Raw genomic sequence first — 21,521 nt, 5'->3', positions numbered from 1 at the left:
ATAGGAGCAAAACAGAATTAAATAAATTGGACAGGAAAGTCACCCAGGTGACTTTTAAGAAGAAACTTGAAGGAAGTAAGGAAATAAGCCATGCTGGTATCTTGGGGGAAATACTCCAAGAAGAGAGATTAGCAAAAGCCAAGACCCAAGTTTGGGAGAAAATCTGTTTGAAGAATAGAGTTTGGTGTGGCTGAGGATGAGTGGTGCCAGGGAAGAGCCATAGAAAGATAATACAAGAGTATTTAAGAAAAGGGGCTAGACTGCTGGGGCCATTTTAGCCATTATAAAGACTTCCATTTTTATTCTGAATGATATGGAAACTACTGGAATATTTGGAACAAAGCAGTAACATGATTTCATTGTGCTTTGAAAAGATCATTCTGGCTGCTATATTAGGAACAGAAAACAGGAAATGATGAAACACAAATGAATAAATTGATTACTTACAATGGGGAGAGGAAGGAAAAGCCGGAGGGATACTGGAAGAAGTGTACTTCTCCAAGTACACATTTTTTGTATAGTTTTGACTTTTGAAATCATACTAATGTTTTATGTATTTGAAAAACTACATAATTATACAAAATTAACAACAATGGGAAGGTATCCTAAAAGTGAATATAAACAGCAACAACAACAACAAAAAATTTAACCTAATCAGATATAGAATTGACAACATAATCACCCAAAGGAAAACAAAAGAAATTAATCCAAGTAATGTTTTAAGTTTAATTTAGATATCAAAAAAATGCAGGAAGTATCAGCATACAATTCAAGAATTTATAAAATTAAATATAGCCTTATAGTCATCTCCAGCTCAAGAAACAGCCTCACCAGTATCCTAGAACCCTCTCATCCTCCCCTTTTAGTCACCATCCCTCCACCAAGGCTAATTGCTATTCTGACTTCTAACAGCATAGATTCATGTCACATGTGTTTTTTCTTAACTATAAATGAACTCAGCACAAACTTTTTAAACATTATATTCACAAAATTAATCCACAGGGTTGTGTGCAGTTGTAAATCCTTCACTGTGGAAGGAAGCAGATAAAAATATGAAGAGGGACAATAAGGAAGAACCCTAATCTTTTGGATATTAGAGATAACAATAAAAACATTTGTTTTTTATAGTTTTGTCTGCTGAAAGCACCTAGAGGCAATGATACCCCAGAAGCAATAAACACATAAGGTACCCAAATCATGATTTCTGTTTGTCATGTATCCCTAAAACTAACAAAGGATGGGGAAATGACTAATTCCAAAGTTGAGTCAAGAGAAATGCAAGATGATATTAAAAATTACACATACATCCATAACTAGATGGGGTAGGGAGTACTTCTGTATATGCTGGCAGCAGAGTGCCAACTAAAAATAGAAGCAATATTAGAGTTAAAAAATCATAACTTTGGAACTCTTGCTATATAATGAGTGATTCAGGCAAGACTCCTCAATGAATTCCAAAGCCATCAAGTAAGCGTTTGTTTAGGAACAGGATATATGTAGTCTCAAAGTATTTCCTCATAGATCAGTAATTAATTGCAAAAAAGAACACAATACCTTTACAATAGATAAATTGTATCAACACCACCTTAATCAAGTGGCCAATGTTAACATCAACAATAAATGAACGAACTAAAATCATGTGCCTTCCAATGTGATATGATAAGAACAATATATTACTTATATTTCATTCTGTTCAAAAATAATCACCTGAATCTAATCATGAAGGAAACAATCCAAAAAACATATTCAAGGGCTACAAAAAACCTATTCTGTACTCTTCAAAATATCAATGTCAGAAAAGACAAAGAAAAGCTAAGAAAATGTCCTTTATAAAGGAAACAAAAAAGACATCTAACTATAACATAGGAACCTGGATTGCATTCTGGATTGAAAAGAAACAATGCTATAAAGGACAATGTTATAAAGGACAGTGCACTAATTTTGCACTAATCCAGGCAAGAAAGGATGAGTTTGGGACTAGGGTACTAGATGTGGAGGAAGTTAATATAGAATATATGTTGGAAAACAGTACTGTACCTATGGTAGATTTCCTAAATTTGTTAACTATAACTGGTTATATAAGAAAATATTCTTATACTTAGAAGATTCATGCTGAAGTATTCAGGGATAAAATATCATGATGTTCACAGCTTATTCTCAGTTGGTTCCAAAAAAAAAAACAAAAATGAAGAAGATGATGGTAGGTAGGTAGGTAGGTTGGTAGGTACAGAGAGAGAGAGAGATATATATATATATAAAGCAAATGTGGCAAAAAGTTAAATAATTGGTAAATCTAGATGAAGGTATTTAGTGTTCATTGTACTTTTCTTGGAACTTCAGCTTTGATTTTTTTAATAAAAATATAGAAATATGAAAAGAATATGTACAAAAATTTAGTACAAAATATACCTATATTGAATCCAACAAATCACAAATATCACCTTTCAATGTGCTGTAATGAATTCTTTGTTAGCCTGAAACAAAAATACACCTGAATTATCACTACTTTCTTATCTTAAATGTACAGTTATTTAACAATAGATACTCACATAGGCTTATTTTAATTAATTTATTATGACATCGGGGCACCTGGGTGGCTGTCAGTTAAACATCTCCCTTGATTCAGGTCATGATTCTAGGGTCCTGGGATCATCAGCCCTAAATAAGGCTCCCTGCTCAGTGGAGAGCCTGCTTTTCCCTCTCCCTCTGCTGCTCTGTCTGCTTGTGTTCTCTCTCACTGTCTGTCAAATACGTAAATAAAATATTTTTTAAAAATAAAAAATGATGGATTTGTTATGACACAATATTCTAGAAAAGAACAGGGGTGGAGAAATAAGATGCTTTGCAAGACAATAAAAGTTTGCACTTAAATAAAGAAGAAAATATTCTATAGGGAGACAAAAAGGGAAGCAAGAAGAGTAGGCACAGATTTCGCACTAAGCCAAGCAAGAAAGCATGAGTTTGGGACCAGGATAGTTGCTACTGAAGAAGTGAGAATTGGGAAAACTGGATATATTCTGAGACTAGACCCATGATGAGGCTAATAAACTGCATGTGGAGTATGAGAGAGAGAGGAGTCAATAGTTGTTCCACAGTTTTAAACTTGAATAAGAAAATAGATTCTTGGGGATCCCTGGGTGGCGCAGCGGTTTGGCGCCTGCCTTTGGCCCAGGGCGCAATCCTGGAGACCCAGGATCGAATCCCACGTCGGGCTCCCGGTGCATGGAGCCTGCTTCTCCCTCTGCCTGTGTCTCTGCCTCTGTGTGTGTGTGTGTGTGTGTGTGTGTGTGTGTGTGTGTGACTATCATAAATAAAACAAAACAAAAAAAATAGATTCTTGTGTAAGAACAACCACTGGTAGGCAGCTCCATACACAGTGACCACTTCAGAGGAAAAGAAAATGAGGCCTTCTGGGGTATTGGTGAGGTTCTATTTCTTGATCTGGGACATAGCTATATGGTGATATCACTACAGATCCTGTGGACATTAGAAGAATAATAAAGGAATATTGTGAATAACTATATACCCACAGATTTGATAGTCTAGATTAATGGACTAATTCCTGGAAAGACAATTTTCCAAAATTTACATAAAAAGAAATAGACAATCTGAATAGGCCTATATCTATCTATTAAATGAATTTAATCATTAATAACCTTCCAAAACAGAAAGCACCAGGCCCAGGTATGTTCACTAATGAATTCTATGAAACATGTAAAGAAGATATTATACCAATTCTTTGCAATCCTCTTTCAGAAGATAGAAGCAGAGAGAGCTGCCTGTGTCTCTGCCTCTCTCTGTGTCTCTCACGAATAAACAAAATCTTAAAAAAGAAGAAGAAGAAGAAGAAGAAGAAGAAGAAGAAGAAGAAGAAGAAGAGAATACTCAGTCTATGAGGTCAAAATTACATTAATACCAAAACTAGATAAAGACATTATTGACAGAAAGAAAGAAAGAAGAAAGAAAGAAAGAAAGAAAGAAAGAAAGAAAGAAAGAAAGAAAGAAAACCACAGACCAATATTTCTCTTGAATATGAATGTGAGAATCCTCAATGAAATATTAGCAAATTGAATCTAACAATGTATAAGAAGAACTATACACCATGACTAAGTGAGATTTATCCCAGGTATGCAAGGCTAGTTCAACAACCAAAAATCAATAAGTGTAATCCATCATATCAATAGACTAAAAAAGAAAAATCACATGATCAATAGATGCAGAAAAAGCATTTGACAAAATTCAACATATATTCATGATTTAAAAAAAACTCTCAGTAAGCTAGGAATAGAGGAGAATTTCTTCAACTTGATAAAGAATATCTACAAAAAATCCTACAGCTAATATCATACTTAATGGTGAGAAACTCAGTTTTTCCACTAAGTACAAGGTATGAGGTAAGGATGTCCTCTTTCTTACCATGCCTTTTCAACATTGTACTAAAGTTTCTAGTTAATGCAATTAGAGAAGAAAAGGAAATAAAAGCTACACAGATTGGGAAGGAAAAACTAAAACTCTTTTTGCTCACAGGTGCCATGATTGTCTATATAGAAAATCAGAAAGAATCAACCAAAAAACAAAAAATCCTGGCACTAATAAGCAGTTATAGCAAGGTGGTAGGATACAAGATTAAAATACAAAAGTCAATTACTTTCTTATATACCAGCACTAAACATGTAGAATTTGGAATTAAAAACACAATACCATTTACATTAGCCACCCCCACCTATAAGATACATATATATAAATATAACAAAGTATGCATAAGATCTATACGAGAAAAACTACAAATTCTGATGAACAAAATCAAGAAACTAAATAAGTGGGGAGATACTCTATGTTCCTAGAAGGAAGATTCAACAATTGTCAAGAGGTCAGTTCTTGTAAATTTGATCTATAGATTCAATACAATCTCAAGCAAAATCCAAGAAAGTTATTTTGTAGACATGAACAAATTCCAAAGTTCATATGGAGAGGTAAAGACCCAGAATAGCCACCAAAATATTGAAGAGGAAGAAAGTTGGAGGACTGACACTACCTGACCTCAAGACTGACTATAAAGCTGTTGTAACCAATCAGTATGGTATTGGTGAAAAACTTGACAAAGAGTTCAATATAACAGGATATAAGAGCCCAGAAAGACCAATAAATACAGTCAACTGATCTTTAACAAAGGAGCAAAGGCAATAGAGCAAATCTCAACAAATGGTGTTAGAACAACTGAGTATCTCCATGAAAAAAAATAATAATAAATCCAACACAGACTTGCACTCTTCACAAAAATGAACTCAAAATGAATCATAGGGGATCCCTGGGTGGCGCAGCGGTTTGGCGCCTGCCTTTGGCCCAGGGCGCGATCCTGAAGACCCGGGATCGAATCCCACATCGGGCTCCCAGTGCATGGAGCCTGCTTCTCCCTCTGCCTGTGTCTCTGCCTCTCTCTCTCTCTCTCTCTCTCTCTCTGTGACTGTCATAAAAAAAAAAATGAATCATAGGCCTAAATGTAGGAACTCAAAACTACAAAACTCCTAGACAATAACATAGAAGAAAATCTATATGACCTCAAGTATGGCGATGACTTTTTAGATACAACACCAAAGACATGATCCATGAAAGAAATAATTGCTAAGCCTGGCAATTAAAAAGTAAACTTCTGATCTGAAAAAGACAACATCAAAAAGATGAGATGACAGGCCATAGACTGAAAGAAAATATTTGCAGAAGACGCATATTATAAAGTACTACTATTCAAAACATACAGAGAACACTTAAAACTCAACAATAAGAAAACAAACAACCTGATTTTTTAAATGGACCAAATACCTTAACAAACGCCGCAGCCAAATAAGCCAAATAAGCAAATGAAAAGATAACTTCACATCATATGTCGTCAGGGAAAGACAATGAGACACCTCTACATACTTATTACAATGGCCCAAATACAAAAAACAAAAACAAAAACAAAATTGACAACACCAAATGCTAGCAAGGATGTAGAGCAACAAGTACTCTCATTTATCACTGATGTGAATGCAAATGGTATAGCTCCTTCAGATGGCAGTCTGGTAGTTTCTTACAAAAGTAAACATAACTCTGCTATGATCTAGCAATCATAGTCCTGGGTATTTCCTCAAAGGAATTAAAAACTTATGATTAATAGCAAGATGTCATTCTTTTTTGTGGCTGAGCAATATATATAAATCTTTATACCATCTCTTCTTTATCCATTCATCTAATGATGGAAACTGGGGTTGCTTCCATATTTTGGCTATTGAAAATAGTGCTGCAATAAACATAGCAATGCATATATTTTTTTGAATTCATATTTTCATTTTCTTTGGGTAAACACCCAAAAGTAGAATTACTGAATAATATGGCATTTCTATTTTTAATATTTTGAGGAACATCCATACTGCTTTCCACAGTGGTTACACCAGTTTACATTACCAACAGTGCACAAGTGTTCCTTTTTCCCCACACCCTCAGCAACACTTGTTATTTCTTGTCTTTTTGATTGTAGCCATTCTGAGTGTAAGGTAATATCCCATTGTGATTTTGAGTTACATTTGTGAAATAAGCCAGGCAGAGAAAAACAAATACTAAATGATTTCATGTCTATGTGCAATCTGAAAAACAAAACAAATAAACAAACATAAAACAGAAACAGACCCACAAATATAGAGAACAAACTGGTGGTGGCCAGAAAGGAGGGTGTTAGGGGGATGGGCAGAATGGGTGAAGGTGAATGGGAGAAAAAGGCTCCCAGTTAAGGAATGAGTAAGTTACAGGGAGAAAAGCACAGCATGGGGAATATAGTCAATGATATTATAATAGTATTGTATGGTAACAGATGGTAGCTACACTTGTGGTGAGCATAGCATAGCATATAAACATGTTGTACACCTGAAACTAATATCATTGTGGATCAACTATGTATCAATTAAAAAGTCTACACAAGAAACTGCATAGAGATGTTTATAGCAGCATTATTCATTATTGCCAAAACTTGAAAGCAACAAAGATGTCCTTCAGTAGGTGAATAAACTGTGGTACACCCAGAAAATGGAGTATTATTCAGTGCTAAAAAGGAATGAACTATCAAGCCATGAAGAAACATAGAGAAAACTTAAATGTATTTTACAAAGTGAAAGAAGCCAATCTGAAAAGGCTATACACTATAGGATTTCAACTATATGACATTCTGGAAAATGCAAAACTATGGAGATAGTAAAAAGATCTATTGTTGCTAGGGGTTGATAGAAGAAGAGATGAGTAGATAGAACAAAGAGGCTTATAAGGACAGTGAAAATACACTGTATGACACAATAATGACTGATACATTCATTATATATTTGTCCAAACCCCAAGAACATGCACCACCAAGAGTTAACCCCTAGTAACCTATAGATTCTGAGTGATTATAATGTATCCATTAGATTTATCAATTAAAACAAATGTACCACTCTGGTGAGGGATGTTAATAATGGGAGAAGCTATGGATGTGTAAGGGCAGTGGGTATGTGAGAAATCTCTGTATCTTTCCCCTCAATTTTGCTATGAGCCTTAAATTTCTCTAAAAAAATAAGTCTTCAATATTTTGAGAAATGGTTAAATAACTTCTCATAGGGTCATACACCAAGCAAATGACAGATCTAGAACTCAAATCCAGGTCTTTCTGGCACTGTGATCTTAACCATTAACCTACAATGCTTCTCAGAGTTATGCCTCTCAGAGATGTCATTGGGACAGTAGTCAGGAGAACCTCTGAGGCTAGAATCTGGAGAGAGGAGAGAATGGAGATGAAATTCTCAGTTTACCTGGCCATGTCCTATAGCTATCCATTTAAGGAACTCCCATGTAGAGCTTGGGATTTACTAATAGTGAAAAGTCTCACTAGGATGCAATTCCTAGTCAATAGTTATCTACAGCATAAGTACAATGGATTTAAAATCAGACTCATCCATGCTACTGTACCTTCAAGAAGTAGGTGTTTGCTACAAAGTCTGAACACATTTCTAGAGTAACTTCTGGCATCATCTTAAAGAAGCTTCAAGTCTTAGCACATAACATTTATACAGACAATAAGTACGGCAAAGTCAAAATTGTACAGAAATTCACAATGGCTGAACTTCTGGAATAAAAATTCACTAGTCAACTGTCCCCTTGACTCTGAGATAAAAAGCCTTTTTCAATAATCAGGATATATTGGGAACAGTTATAGCTGTGCTATGCTGGGAGAATAAACTGAAAAATTAATGAAAATGGACTAAGCTTCCCAATTTGAGAAATCCTAGAAGAAAAAAATACTTGAATTTACAAGGCAAAGAGTACTTTTCTCTCCTTCTTAACCAAATAGAAAAGTTCTCAGATATTGTACATGTACAATATCCACCTGCTAGAAGGTATAGAAAAACAATCAAGTCACTCAGGAATGCATTCATGGTAGATTAGATAAATCTTCTCCCTATCTTATTTCACTTGCATCTAGGTAATGTGACCCTGATTGCATGAGCAATGCCTTGCAAATAAAAGCTACAGGAACATTCAGTACCCATTTATTATTCCATCATCATAGGTTTGACACACCCAACAGTAAACGTAATTAGGTACACCACCATAAACAACAATGCTATTTCCAGTTAGTGCTGTGGATCACTTTTGCTTTCAAAGGAGACTATTGGGGGGAAAAACAGGTAATAAAACTTTATTATTAGCGTGCTAAGTTTCACCTGAAGAATGTAGGCATGTTTGGATGCCAGGTTAAGAAAAAGGGAAGGGAAGGGAGAGGGGGCAGAAAAAGAGAGAAAGTTCAAGGAAGGACAAAGGGGGGAAATGAGAACTGAGACTTCTGTATTTTGTAATCCCAATGCATAACTAAGAACAGGTTAAGAAGTTAGAATCGCATTTTCAAATGTATTTCAAAATCAAATCATTCAAATCATGATACCTTTTTACATTCTCCAGTTCTTCCTACTTAAAAGTCTCAAAATTTTTAAGTTTATAACCTCGTTTAGTCTTAAGAAATAGCTACTGCTTAAATGAAACAATTCTTCAAATTCATAGCATTCACTCTAACCTACAATTTACGTTAATTATTTTTTATTATATAAAGTCATAGTAAAAGCAATTTTTCCTGGAGCAAATCCAAATTTGAGCATGCATCAGTCCACAGCTAATTTAACATCTGCTGTCTGCTACCATTAAAAACAATCATGTCAACTAAGACATAGCTACTGCGATATAAAACAAGAAACACAAAGACGGTACCCAGCTATTGTTGATGTCAAAGGTATGACATGGTGACAAAAACAAGGAATTTCAGTAACAATGCCAGAGAACTCACAGCACATTCAAGTCCAACGTACCAGCTGCACACAGAGTCTGGTGCCACGTGTCAAACTAGCAGATGTCAAGGAAGCAGTGGTTGTAACGACAAGGTCAGTGTCAGCCAATAGAACTCATTGACAAACACTTGCCTGTGTCAGCTGCTGATATTGATGAAGTGCAGAGATGACAAGGCATTGTGCAATTATGCCCTCCTTACTCCCTGCTTTCCCAACAACACTGGACTAGAAATAGCAATGCATCTGTTATTTCAACCCCATCTGAATATATTTACCTATTTCAACCTTAGCAGTATTCTAAGAGATATTTGCCTAGAAATTGAGGGAAGCCCTATTTTTAAGGTCAATAAAAGGGTCTAATCTGAAGTGGTTGTAAAAATGTCACTCTTTCAAGTGATATGAATATAAATATGTTTGTGTGTATGTATGTATATGTGCATATGTATATGAACAAGTATATGTACATGCCACAAGCCAAGATTGACAGAAACACCTTCAAATTGAAAGTCTTAAGGAAAAAAACTCAAATCTACAATAGCATCTACATTAAATTAAATGGCACTCACAAGTCAATTCAAGCAATTTTACTGGGTGTTACCTATGCTGGGGACTAAGGAAATAAAAATGAAAAAGTCTGTTCCTGTTTTCACTTGAATTCATAGCATTATGAGAGAAAGAGATAGACAAACACAAAATATTACACAAGAATTAGCTGCTATGTTAATCAGTAGATGGAAAAAATGCTATGCTAATCCATAGATGGGAAGAAGATATTTGCAATACCTAAAATCAAAAAAGCTTTTGTAAGTCAAAGATATATTTTAAGTGCTCTGTAAAGCAGCTTTAAAAAATGGAATAATTAGTAAATTATAGGAGTAGGAAACTCATAGAACAAGGAATATGAATGCCAAAAACAAAACACAAAAAGGCATTCATTCTTCCTAGGAATCAGGGAAAAGCAAACTAAAACCATAATGAAATATCATTTCCTACCCACTAAATTAGCAATACTAATTGTTGGCAGGATCTGGAGCAACAGGTAATGTTACATATAGCTAAAAGGAGAGTAAATTGGTAAATCCACTTTGAAGAGCAACCTGGCAATATCCCAGAAAAGAGAATATAGGCTACTCTAAAACCTAGCAATCTCATCCCTAGGCATATACTCTAGAGAAACTCCTGCACCTGGCCCAATAAATCATGTATGTAAATATTTTCCTGATGCTTTACATGAGAGGAAAAGAAGAAAACAATCTAGGTGCCCATCACTTTAAGAATAAATAGATGAGCTATCTCTCCAGTGAAATAGTACAAAGCAACAAATTATCCAAATTATACACATCAACATAGCTATAGCTTAGAAACATAATATTGTGAAAATAAATTATAAAAAAGGCTACTATGATATAATTCATGTAATATTTTAATGCAAAAATATATATAATTATATAGATTATATGCAATATTAATATAAAATGCTCATGAGAATTACAAACACTAAATCCAGGAGAATATATTATGGGCAAGATTGAGAAGAATAAGGTAGAATGGGGTAGACAAGAAGTTTCCATTAATCTGGAAAGTTCATTATTTCTCTTTGTTACATGTCGGAACTATATTAACATACTAATAAGCTCAAAAACACAGCTGAAGGAGCAATCAGTTCTGCTTCAAGATAAATAATACTGAAATCAAAATGAATACAATTATTGTGGATCAATATGAGCATCAAAAAATCTGTCATGGAGAAGTCAAGTGTCTTAAAATTTCTTACAAAAATATTTTGACCCGAACGCTCATGTAGTGTTCCCACTGCTTTCTACTCATTTGTTTGCAATTGAAAGTCTGAACATAGATACTAATATCAAATACTCTGTGTAATTTTCACAAACATGGAAGATTCTCTTTCCACTGCTACCAGTGAAGATCTGGGAATGTTTAAGAATTATGAAGATAGCACCTTCCCCAGGATCCTCCTCCTTAAAATTAAACTGCTGGACAGCAACTCACTTTCAGGACAAAATCTTTTCTATGATATAAGTAATGCTTGATCACACCAGTGGGTGGTCGAGGAGAGAGACTTAAAGAGAGAGAGATTTTATCTGTCCATTGACTCCTCTATGCATTGGTTCATCAATGCAGTTAACAAATATTTATTGAGCACGTACTGTATTCTAGGCACTGTGTTGAGCAAATGAAGAGAGATGAATTAGACATAATCCTTGCTTGCAGGAAGCTCCCACAGAGACTAGTGAATATAAGAGGCCACCACAGAGTGACAGACACATCAGTGCCAGAGGAGACCAAGGGTGTTGGGGAGGCTGATGCCAAAAATAAAATAAGATTAAGCAGCCCTTCACTTGAGTCTTGGAGGGCACTTCAGACAGAATCATAAAATTATAAATCTTACAGTTGGAATATAGCTCATTTGCAACAGATTCTGTGAGCCTGGGTTAAGGAAGATCAGGGAAAGCAGGGCATAAAAGGAGGAGAATAAATGTTCTTTCATCCACAGGGATGACTGGTGCGAAGGAAGCCATCAAGAATAATTGGTCTGGCACAAGTTAAAAAGTAGATTTTCGAAGTTTTTTCTGGTTCTTTGGGTAGCTGACATATGCATATACACGTGTGTGTGTGTATTTATGCATAATTTTTTCTCAGATAAAAATTTATACATCTATCTATAGAGATAGATAAGTAGAATTTAAAAGTTAATAAAAGGGGCTAATCTGATGTGGCTGTAAAAGTCTAATATAAGAATATTAGATATATAAATTTAAATATAAATATAAAATATAATTTTTTTTTCTGACAAAGTCTAAGCCCTGAGAAAGGCCAGGGCAGGAATAAGGTTAAACAAAGAATGTACTAGGTGCTCTGCATAATAAAGTAAGGACAATTTTCAGGCTTCCAATATAAAGAAGGTAAAGGAAGCAGACGATCTGAGGAAAGATATGTCAGGGCTCTAGAATGAGAATGACCAAGGAGAAGGGGGGCAGCTTTGGGAAGGGGCACTGGAATTCTAGGGGTTAGGAATTATAATAAGGTAGGTGGCCAGAGCCCACGTGAAAAAAAGCCCCACAGCTGGTGATGGCAGAGATACTTCTAAGAACAGGATATCTAGTACTCAGTATTAAGTTACCTGCCACCCTGTGCTATGCTATATAATCCACCTCCACTAACTTTCTAACCTTCTGTACAAGTCAATTGCATATGACAGCTCTGTGTTAGCATTATTTGGAGGAATGCAGTCAGAGGGATCATTTCTAATGACTAAACAACGTGAAAAGAGATGTGACAACTAGAGGCATGGTTGAGGGTCCGTGCAAGGAGAAATGGGGAACAAGAGGTTCTATGAAGCAGCTTACATGCTTTTGGTGAATCTTTTCAAAGATCCTGATTGCTCAAGATTTCCCACAATATGGGAGAAGGAGAATCAAGCCTACTTATTTGGAAGTTAAAGGTAAAGTTGATATTTCAGAGCTGAAGTATTTTTGAAATCCAAGATATATCAGCTACTCTACTTATTTTATATATATATATATATATATATATATATATATATATATGCAAAAGGCTATACTGATAAATTCAAAAATGGAATTTACAGTGGTTTACAGTGGTTTTCTCTGGATAATAACGGCATGAGTAGGTATAAGTATTTTCTTTCTTCCTTTTGTTGGTTTGTTCTTTCTTTTTGTTTTCTTATATCTAGTCCCAAAAAATATACCAAAAGCTTAGGATGAAACGACAGAAAGAAAACCTATCACTAAAATACAGAATAACCCCAAGCATGTTAAACTTTTCCTATCATGATTTGAAGAAAACATACACCCACAATAAAAGTATTCTTCCCATGCTTGCATTAAAAAGGTGTTTTAAGGGTAGACATTCGACCAAGATTCACCAATAAGTTACTGAGAATTACCTGCTAGAAGTGTTTGCATTTTTACATTCTAGCAGTATCCAGTATAAAACATAGTATGAGCTAAAACTCCATTTACTAGAATATGCTTCAGTGTGTTAGTATGCCTACTTAAATTTGAATTTCAGATAAATACCAAATAAGTTTTTAGTATAATTATATCCCAACAAACATTTAGTATGAATAATATTTTTAGTATAGGTATGGTCCAACTCTTTCATTTGCCATGTTTATATATACTAAAAAAATTATTTGTCATTTATTTGAAATTCAAAGCCAACTGGGCCTCTTGTACTTCTATTTCCTAAATCTGGCCACACTATTTCTATGCCTTGTGCCAAGACTATAACAAGTGCTAGAGCACTACTTCCACTACTTACCACCTGTGTAGTATTTTATAAGCACAAATTTTTAGAGAGAAAATGACTTGATTACAATCCATTTTCAAGCACTGTTCACTGAATCTGTGAAAGTCAGAGGGAGTAGGAGTCTCAAGGCCACAGCTTTGATACAACAAAGAACCCCCTGCCTGTCAGGAGCCATAAATGGAACCAGTTGAAACATTTCTGCCAAAATGACAGTAGGTCATGTGGGCATACAACCTATTCAGGTCATGATTGCATTTTTCTGTTAAACTGTTGAGTGAAAATGAGAAGGACCTAAGACCAGAGCCATTGGATTCCGAATAGAGAAAACTGTTCCTTTTGACCCACATGAAAAGCTATTTTCTCATTAATGAAAAATGCTCCGTAACCTTCAATAATAGTTTAAATAATCCAACTATCTGTCTGGCAGGAAAACATATGTCCCAAGCCGTGTATTTTGAAGACAAATTCTCTTGATTGAGCTTTATCCATCTGCTCCTTAAAGCATTTGCTTGCTTGCAAACTTTATAAATACTGTGCCAAGATCTGCTGGTGTCGAAGTCAAGGCGGCAGACCCGCCTCACTTTTTCATCAGTGTGCGTTGATGTATGGCATTTGCCTTTCCCTAACATTAATAAGACTCTGGCTGCTGTATACGGTGTGGTTTTAAAAGCTTCTTGCACTTTTTAATGTTTTTAAGGAAAAGTTGAGCTTGCGATGTTTTTCAAGCACGATTACCCCTAATAATTATTTTGAAGATTGAAACTTTTAACACAGTCCATTTTTTATAAATTCACCAGCAATGGTATAAATCAGGGATCGATGACTAAGAACCACAGACCAATTCTGGCCTGCCATCTATTTTGGAAAATGAGATTTTATTGAAATGCAGTCACACTTATTCATTTACATATTGTCTTTGACTGTAACCAACAGGGTTGAGCGCTTTCTAGCCTCCAAGAGGACTGATCATTCTCCTGGGGCTGATTCAGATATGTTCAGGATAGTATCACAGCCTTAATAATTCAGGCTTTATATAACGAAGAGACGAAGTCTGAAAAATGGACAGTGTAAAAGAGCCTGGCAAAGCAACATGAAGAATAAGTCCAATGAAAAGGGCCCTCACCCCGCTCAGGGTAATGCAAAAGGTAATGCAAAAGGCATTCTCAATAGATCATAAACTTCTGTCCTTTGCTGTTGGTAGATATAAGAGCTAGGAAACAGTAATCCAGTTGCTACAAGAATCAGATTAATGATTCAGTTTGATTTTCTTTCTCCTTTTATCTTTGTAAAAATAAAAATCCGTTAAAGTTCCAGCCTCTGACAAATCCTACCCTTACCCCCAGAAAACAGCAGGCTAAATCAAGCCTAGAAATAATACCAACTAGTCTCAATGATCAGTAGTTTTACCCCATTTGGGGAATATAGAAGATGCACATTTTTCATGCAGGGCTATATTAGATGAAATTGTATTCAGGCTTCGATCTTGGCAATACCTCCAGGACGCTATGCAAAATGTATTCTTTGAAGCTTGGAAAAGACCACCTAGAGACAATCTATTGGGCTGTTCTTCATTTCCAGCAGGAAATCTTACAAACATCAGCTACAGACATGCCTTATTTCAGAAAATGTATGTGTTGCATTGCATTTCTATTAATTAAATACCACTTGCAGTGCCCTAGAAATGCTTTCCTCCAAAAACCTGGCCTTTCCAAAAATTATAGATCCAAAAATCTCTCCATTGCATTTGCAGAGGGAGGAGCAGTGAAGGTACCAAATGCTGTTCTGTTTCGACAAAGCCCAGAGACATCAACCTGACTTAAACCGAGTAGAAAAACACATTGTCCACACATTGCAGATAGCTGCACATTCAGCACATGATTTTCAATGAAATTTCTGATTATTTGGGGGGTGTCTTTGAGCAGGTGAATGGAGATTATAGGGATGGGTCTTGGGTTTCTCCACCCAAATCAGCCCTTGGTACCTCTACTCATTGTAAGCTTGTGGAGGAAGGAGGAACTGGGTGGTTGCTGGAGGTAAGTGCTTCTTTTGAGAGGTCAGAAATATATCATTCTGATGCTCCCCAGAGCAAGAGTCTTTAGTAGGCTAAAAATCAGTGAAATAATTTACCTCATTGTTGCACAACGTTCTTTATTTATTTATTTATTTAGTTAGTTAGTTAGTTAGTTAGTTAGTTAAAGTAAGCTCCATACCCAGCATGGAGTCCAGTGTGGAGCTTGAACTCACAACCCTGAGATCTAGATCTGAGCTGAGATTAAGAGTCGGAGGAAGCTCAACTGACTGAGTCACCCAGACACCCCATAAACAACGTTCTTAACTGGGATCCAAATTAATTTCTTCCTTCCCTTTGCACCCTTGGCCAGCCATAAAAAATAATAATAAAATGGTTCTGTATGATGAAATATATATATTCAAACTTCCTCTTTTAAGTGTAGTGAAATTTGAGGGGCCAATGCAAGTCTTGGTTGGGCTTTGTGGATGGACCTCTGGGGTTATTACCTTGCAGACTCCAGAGAAGTACCTACCTGTGAGGCAGCAGTTTTTGGTGCTGGGCTCTCAGGGTCACTGGAAAACTGCCTTAATAGCAGAGGAGACCAGGAAGCCATAAGTAATAAAAGAGGAAACTGCTCTTTATGAGATCTCTCTGCAGTGATATCTTACCTTGCATCCTGACTATGGACCCATCTAAGAAGTGGTGAGGGAAAATAGTGCTCTAACTTTTTTAAAAAATTACAGTCTAGAAGCACTTATAATGAAATCTCTAAATATTACAGCTATTAATAATGATCACTAATATTTATTGAGTAATTGGTATGTGCTAAGCAACATGGTAGGGATTTTCAACATTTACCAGATTCCTAACAGCAATTCTATTTCTAACTGTCTCGTAATTAAAAGTTGCTTTAAAGAATTCAAATTGGTAAAAGTTCTGATGTGCTTAATAAAATTCCACAAGCCAATCACAAATCCATCTGCACATAGTAGACAAAAAAGTAAGGACAAATAAGCATAAATCACCTTGAAAAAATTCAGTAAGAGGCACATAGGCATTTCTCTGATTATTATTCAGGGGCTTAGGAATTTTTTTTCTCAAGTTAATATAGCAGCTGTGCTTTTGCCAATGAAGAAGTCAGAAAAATTTAAATTTATGAGCAAATTTAAGAATTTCTGTCTATAATAATAAGTTCCATTTATTGGCTGTTTTACTGTGCACCGGGTGTTTTACATCATGAGTGTCTAATCCCTCACAGCCCTGCAGGCTTTATTTTATTTGACAGACAAGGAAACTGACTACTAGCCCAAGGTAGCATTACTAACAAATGACAGTGTTGGCCTTTGAACTTGAGATTAATGTCCTCAGCCTCGGGGCTCATGCATTGATGCTACTCTGCTTCATCAGCCCTGTGAATGCTTTACACTATGTAAAAGTTTCCAGTATGAACACTGGAAAAAAAGACACACTGATTAATTTTCTTGAATTAAGCCTAACGCAGTCTACTTTCACTTATGTGCAAACGTCCACCCAAAATATCAAAGTATTCATCTTTCAAGACTAAGATAACTGCACATTGATCAAAAGGGATATGTCTTTTAAAGTGAGAACATGAGAGCCAACAGGAAAAAAAAAAAAAAAAAAAAAAAAAAAAACATGTTATGGCTTTGATTTCATTTTTGCTCAAGAAAGGAAAGCAATCCCATGCCCATTCACCTCCCAAACCAAGTCCGGAGGCTTGCGGTGATTAGCAACAGAATTCTCCCATTCTGATTCAATTCACACATCTGCAAAGTGTAAGCAGGTCCCAGAGCTGAGCACTCAGCACTACTACACTACTATAAAATCAATTAGGTTTTCCACCCATCACAGCAGGCACATCGTGGGAGCCATTTATCAATAGCGCTTCAAAAAAAAAAAAAAACTGATCAACTTCAAACTAACAAGATTGCAAAGTTCGTGGAAATTTAGATTTTAAAACTGCTGAAAACATTACCTAAGAAAGTTTGTTGCCTCAAAAACCAAAAGAATGTCTGTGAGGAGGTAAACTGCTGTTGGTTTAGCACAGATTAAAAATGTGAATTCATGAATACTAGCCCATTTATTGCCAGCTTGTAAAAATATTTCATTATAAGTTGTGGAATGAATATCTGATAGCAAGCCTGAAAATAAGTAATTAAATATAAGTTGTACGTGAACCAGATGCATCTACATTTATTTGCGTCTCTGCTGGAAGAATTTAAAATTCACACTCTCATGAAAATCTCAGATTCAAATTATATTATGAATAACAAAGATTAACATTAATTTCAGATCTGTGGCCTAGCCTCTAAGCCAGTGGTTCTCAAAGTCTGCTCTGGACCAGCAGCATGGCATCATGCAAATTCTCAGGCACCACCACAGACTTGCTAAACCAAAAACTCTTAGGAGTGCGGCCCAGCAATCTACGTTTTAATAAATTTTTAGGAAATTCTAAAATTAGAGAATCACTCTTCTAGGGCCCATATGGTTTACAAGAATTGGTTAGAATATGTGCTTTTAGGGCTAACCAAAGAAAAAGTAAACTACAGCAATTCTCAATTTACAGAAACTAAAAGTTTACATGTGGGGCACCTGGGTGGCTCAGTCGGTTAAATGTTTGCTTTCAGGTCTGGTCATGATCTAGGGGTCCCAGGATAAAGTCCCACTTTGGGGCTCCCTGCTAAGAAGGGAGTCTGCTCCTCCCTCTTCCTCTGCTGCTCTCCCTGCTTATGGTTTCTCACTCTCTCTCTTTCTCTCAAATAAATACAATCTCTAAAACATTTTTAAAAAATTACTTGCAAGCTACTTTGCTGTTGTTTCTCCATAACAATGTACTAAAATTCTCAGTCAAATCCACAAAGCCAATTTAGCTTCTAAAATTAGAGCTATCAGATTGAAAATTCAATTTAATAAGTACTTGCAATAGAACATCCTTCTAGAAGTAATAAGGCAAAGCAGAAAGCTGACACATGAGGGTCAATTTACTACTCAAAAAAGGCATTCTAAATCCACTCCCACAGCCCTCCTACCCCTCCTTCTCAGCTAACTACCCTGGAAGAAGAAGACAGATCAGAAATTAGGCAAGGTTGCAGAGCAGAAGTTACAGAGACTGAGTTCCCTCTGGCAGAAGGAGGGGGTGGGTGATGACCATTGCCATTGGAGCTCTGATAATGTGTGGCACCCTTGAGGGAGGGAGGAAGGGAAGGAGGGAGGCCAAAAGTCTCCAGGGATTTCAAGGCTAGAAGCTGACAAATCAACAGCAGCCCCAGAGGCAGAAGAAAACAGAATGTTCGGAAAGCATCTGTTTGCATCTATGGGCTGTTTGTTACTCAGGCATTTGTAAGCAGAGAGGAATAAAATCCATCACTCAGTACACTTACACAAAATATTCACAGAGGGATGGAGAGCATGATTAATTCTGATGAACAATTTAGACAAGACTTTGTTTCTGCTCTGCTTAAGGCTTCTCAAACAATATCATAGTGGCATCCCAATGTAATCCACCCGTACACTTCAAGCGGCAGAATCCTAGAAAACTCTGAAACACAGTTATTAACAAATGGACATGACCATAAACAGTGACTCATTTCATTTGAGATTTGGCAGAATTTAGGTAACCAGGACTAGTTTAATGCTTAAGCAGAAAAGACAGATGCCTAAATCATGGGGTTTAACTTCAATGGAAGGGTCTCTGTGCCCCCAAATTATAACATATGGCTCATGAGGTCAGATGAATGTTATCTACAAAGAAGGTAACTTGGGGAGTCTATATGTTTATTTAATGTTTCTGCCAGTCTTCAAACTATTTTTGAAATCTCTTTTAGGGCAACCTGGGTGGCTCAACGGTTTAGCGCCACCTTCAGTCCAGGGCCTGATCCTGGAGACCCGGGATCAAGTCCCACATCAGGCTCCCTGCATGGAGCCTCTCTTTCTGTGTGTCTCTCATGAACAAATAAAATTTTTTAAAAAATGAAATCTCTTTTAGAATTAACTTAAAAATTAATTTATAAAACATCGAAAACTGGTTTTACAGCCTTAAAGTTGCACCCTCTTTTTTTTTTTTTAATTCTAAACAGGTTGCTTCATCATGACTTTGACTCTTCTAAAAATAAAATCTGCTATTGAAAGAATAATTTATCATGGACTCAAAAGATTAAGAATCTGTCTACAAAGAAAATGGAGGAAGAATTTTTCCCAAGGAAGTTTCTGGAATTAGAAATATTATGCAAATGTTATTATACCCATGGAGATGATAACTTTGATAGAAACAGCATTCATGCATGTTTAAATTTGTCATATTTATTAAAACATATACTACTATTACAGCAACAATAAAAAAGTCCTGCCCATAAAAGTGCTTGAAAGTCTATTATTATAAATTATTTTTTGTAAATAATTTCTTCTTCCTGGTCTTATTTTGAGACGCAAATGCCTAAGAGATAAGTAATATACTAAGCCACCTACAATTTGTAGCAGTGGTTCTTAATTCTATCCAAAATGTTCATCTTAATTCCATTCACGAGATCCACTAATAGAATTCAAGGTATCCATTATGGGAAAAAAATATTACATTGTATTTTCATTAATCTCTAAATGCAATTCCTTCTTTTATAAATGCAATTGATCAATCACTGTAGAATTAGCACTACCTGTGATTTGAATACCTATAAAAATTGTAGGTATTTTTATATCACAAGTATTACAGATATAGCAAAATATCACTGATCACTACTTTTAAATTACAATGGTTATTAGATCTATCTCCAAATCTTGTTATTTAATGAATGAAGAAGCACGTATTACTGTGTCTCAGTCTTTAAAAATTTTTGATGTCTGTATTTCAATACAAATGGTGTCCTTTATTGTATGTATTTTATAATATGCATGTAAAAACAATATGCTAAGAAGGGGACTCAGCTTCCCCAAACTGACAAACAGGTACAGGGCTCCAAAAAGATTAGGAATCCCTATCCTATACATTGAGTTCATTTATTGTATTTATTTTCCCTTAGACCAGGGCAGCAAAAGGTTACAAGATACTATAGTAACTATTGAAAAGGATCCTCAAAGTTAGAAGGCAGGTTTTACATGTAATAAACTTAAACCACCCTGCCTTTTCCAGAAACAAAAGAAGCACCATGGTCCTAGAAGCACATTACATAACCTGTCAGCTTGGAAATCATTAGCTGGCTATACATACTATGTCTCTGTGACCAAAATGTTAGCAGAGCATCTCTGCTTAAAGTAATATAATTAGCATTATTTAGGATATCAACCATGGTTGATATTCTTTTCCCATAGTGGGAAAAGAATGAAATGGAAATCTGACATTATACCAAACTGAGTCTCAACATGATACTAAGTAAATGAGAAAACTGAAAAAGAAACAACAGACAACCTACTGAAGGGGAGAAGATATTTGCAAACGATATATCTAATAAGGGGTTAGGATCCAAACTATACAAAGAACTTACACAACTTAACATCAAAAATAAATAATCCAATCAAAAATAGACATTTCTCCGAAGAAGACATGCAGATGGCCAACAGACACACAAAAAGATGCTCAACATCTCTCATCATCAGGGAAATGTAAATCAAAACTACATGAGATATCACCTCACATGTGTCAGAATGGCTTAAATAAAAAACACAAGAAACAACAAGCGTTGGTGAGGATATGGAGAAAAAGGCATTCTCATGCACTGTTGGTAGAAATTCAAACTGGTACAGCCACTATGGAAAACTGCTTGGAGGTTCTCAAAATATTAAAAATAGAATTACCATATGATCCAGTAATCACACTACTGGGTATTTACCCAAAGAATATGAAAACACTAATTTAAAAAGATATA

The 21,521-nt window shown here is 35.7% G+C and overlaps 1 protein-coding gene and 1 long non-coding RNA gene across 14 annotated transcripts in view; one reads left to right on the top strand and one right to left on the bottom strand.

The window, feature by feature from the left end:
* The window catches only part of MLIP (muscular LMNA interacting protein), a 257,011-nt gene that overhangs the window by 164,675 nt on the left and 70,815 nt on the right, over positions 1-21,521 (bottom strand). The gene's annotated exons all lie outside the window — the stretch shown is intronic.
* LOC119874185 lies at positions 8,648-20,006 on the top strand. Its single transcript, XR_005367871.1, has 3 exons — positions 8,648-8,690; positions 12,735-12,804; positions 19,743-20,006. It is a non-coding gene; the product is annotated as an uncharacterized LOC119874185 (long non-coding RNA).

This window comes from Canis lupus, chromosome 12 (assembly GCF_011100685.1).
Source record: "Canis lupus familiaris isolate Mischka breed German Shepherd chromosome 12, alternate assembly UU_Cfam_GSD_1.0, whole genome shotgun sequence".
Taxonomy (NCBI): Eukaryota; Metazoa; Chordata; class Mammalia; order Carnivora; family Canidae; genus Canis; species Canis lupus.
The sequence above is the reverse complement of the archived record's forward strand: the minus strand, read 5'-3'. Positions and strand labels throughout refer to the sequence as shown.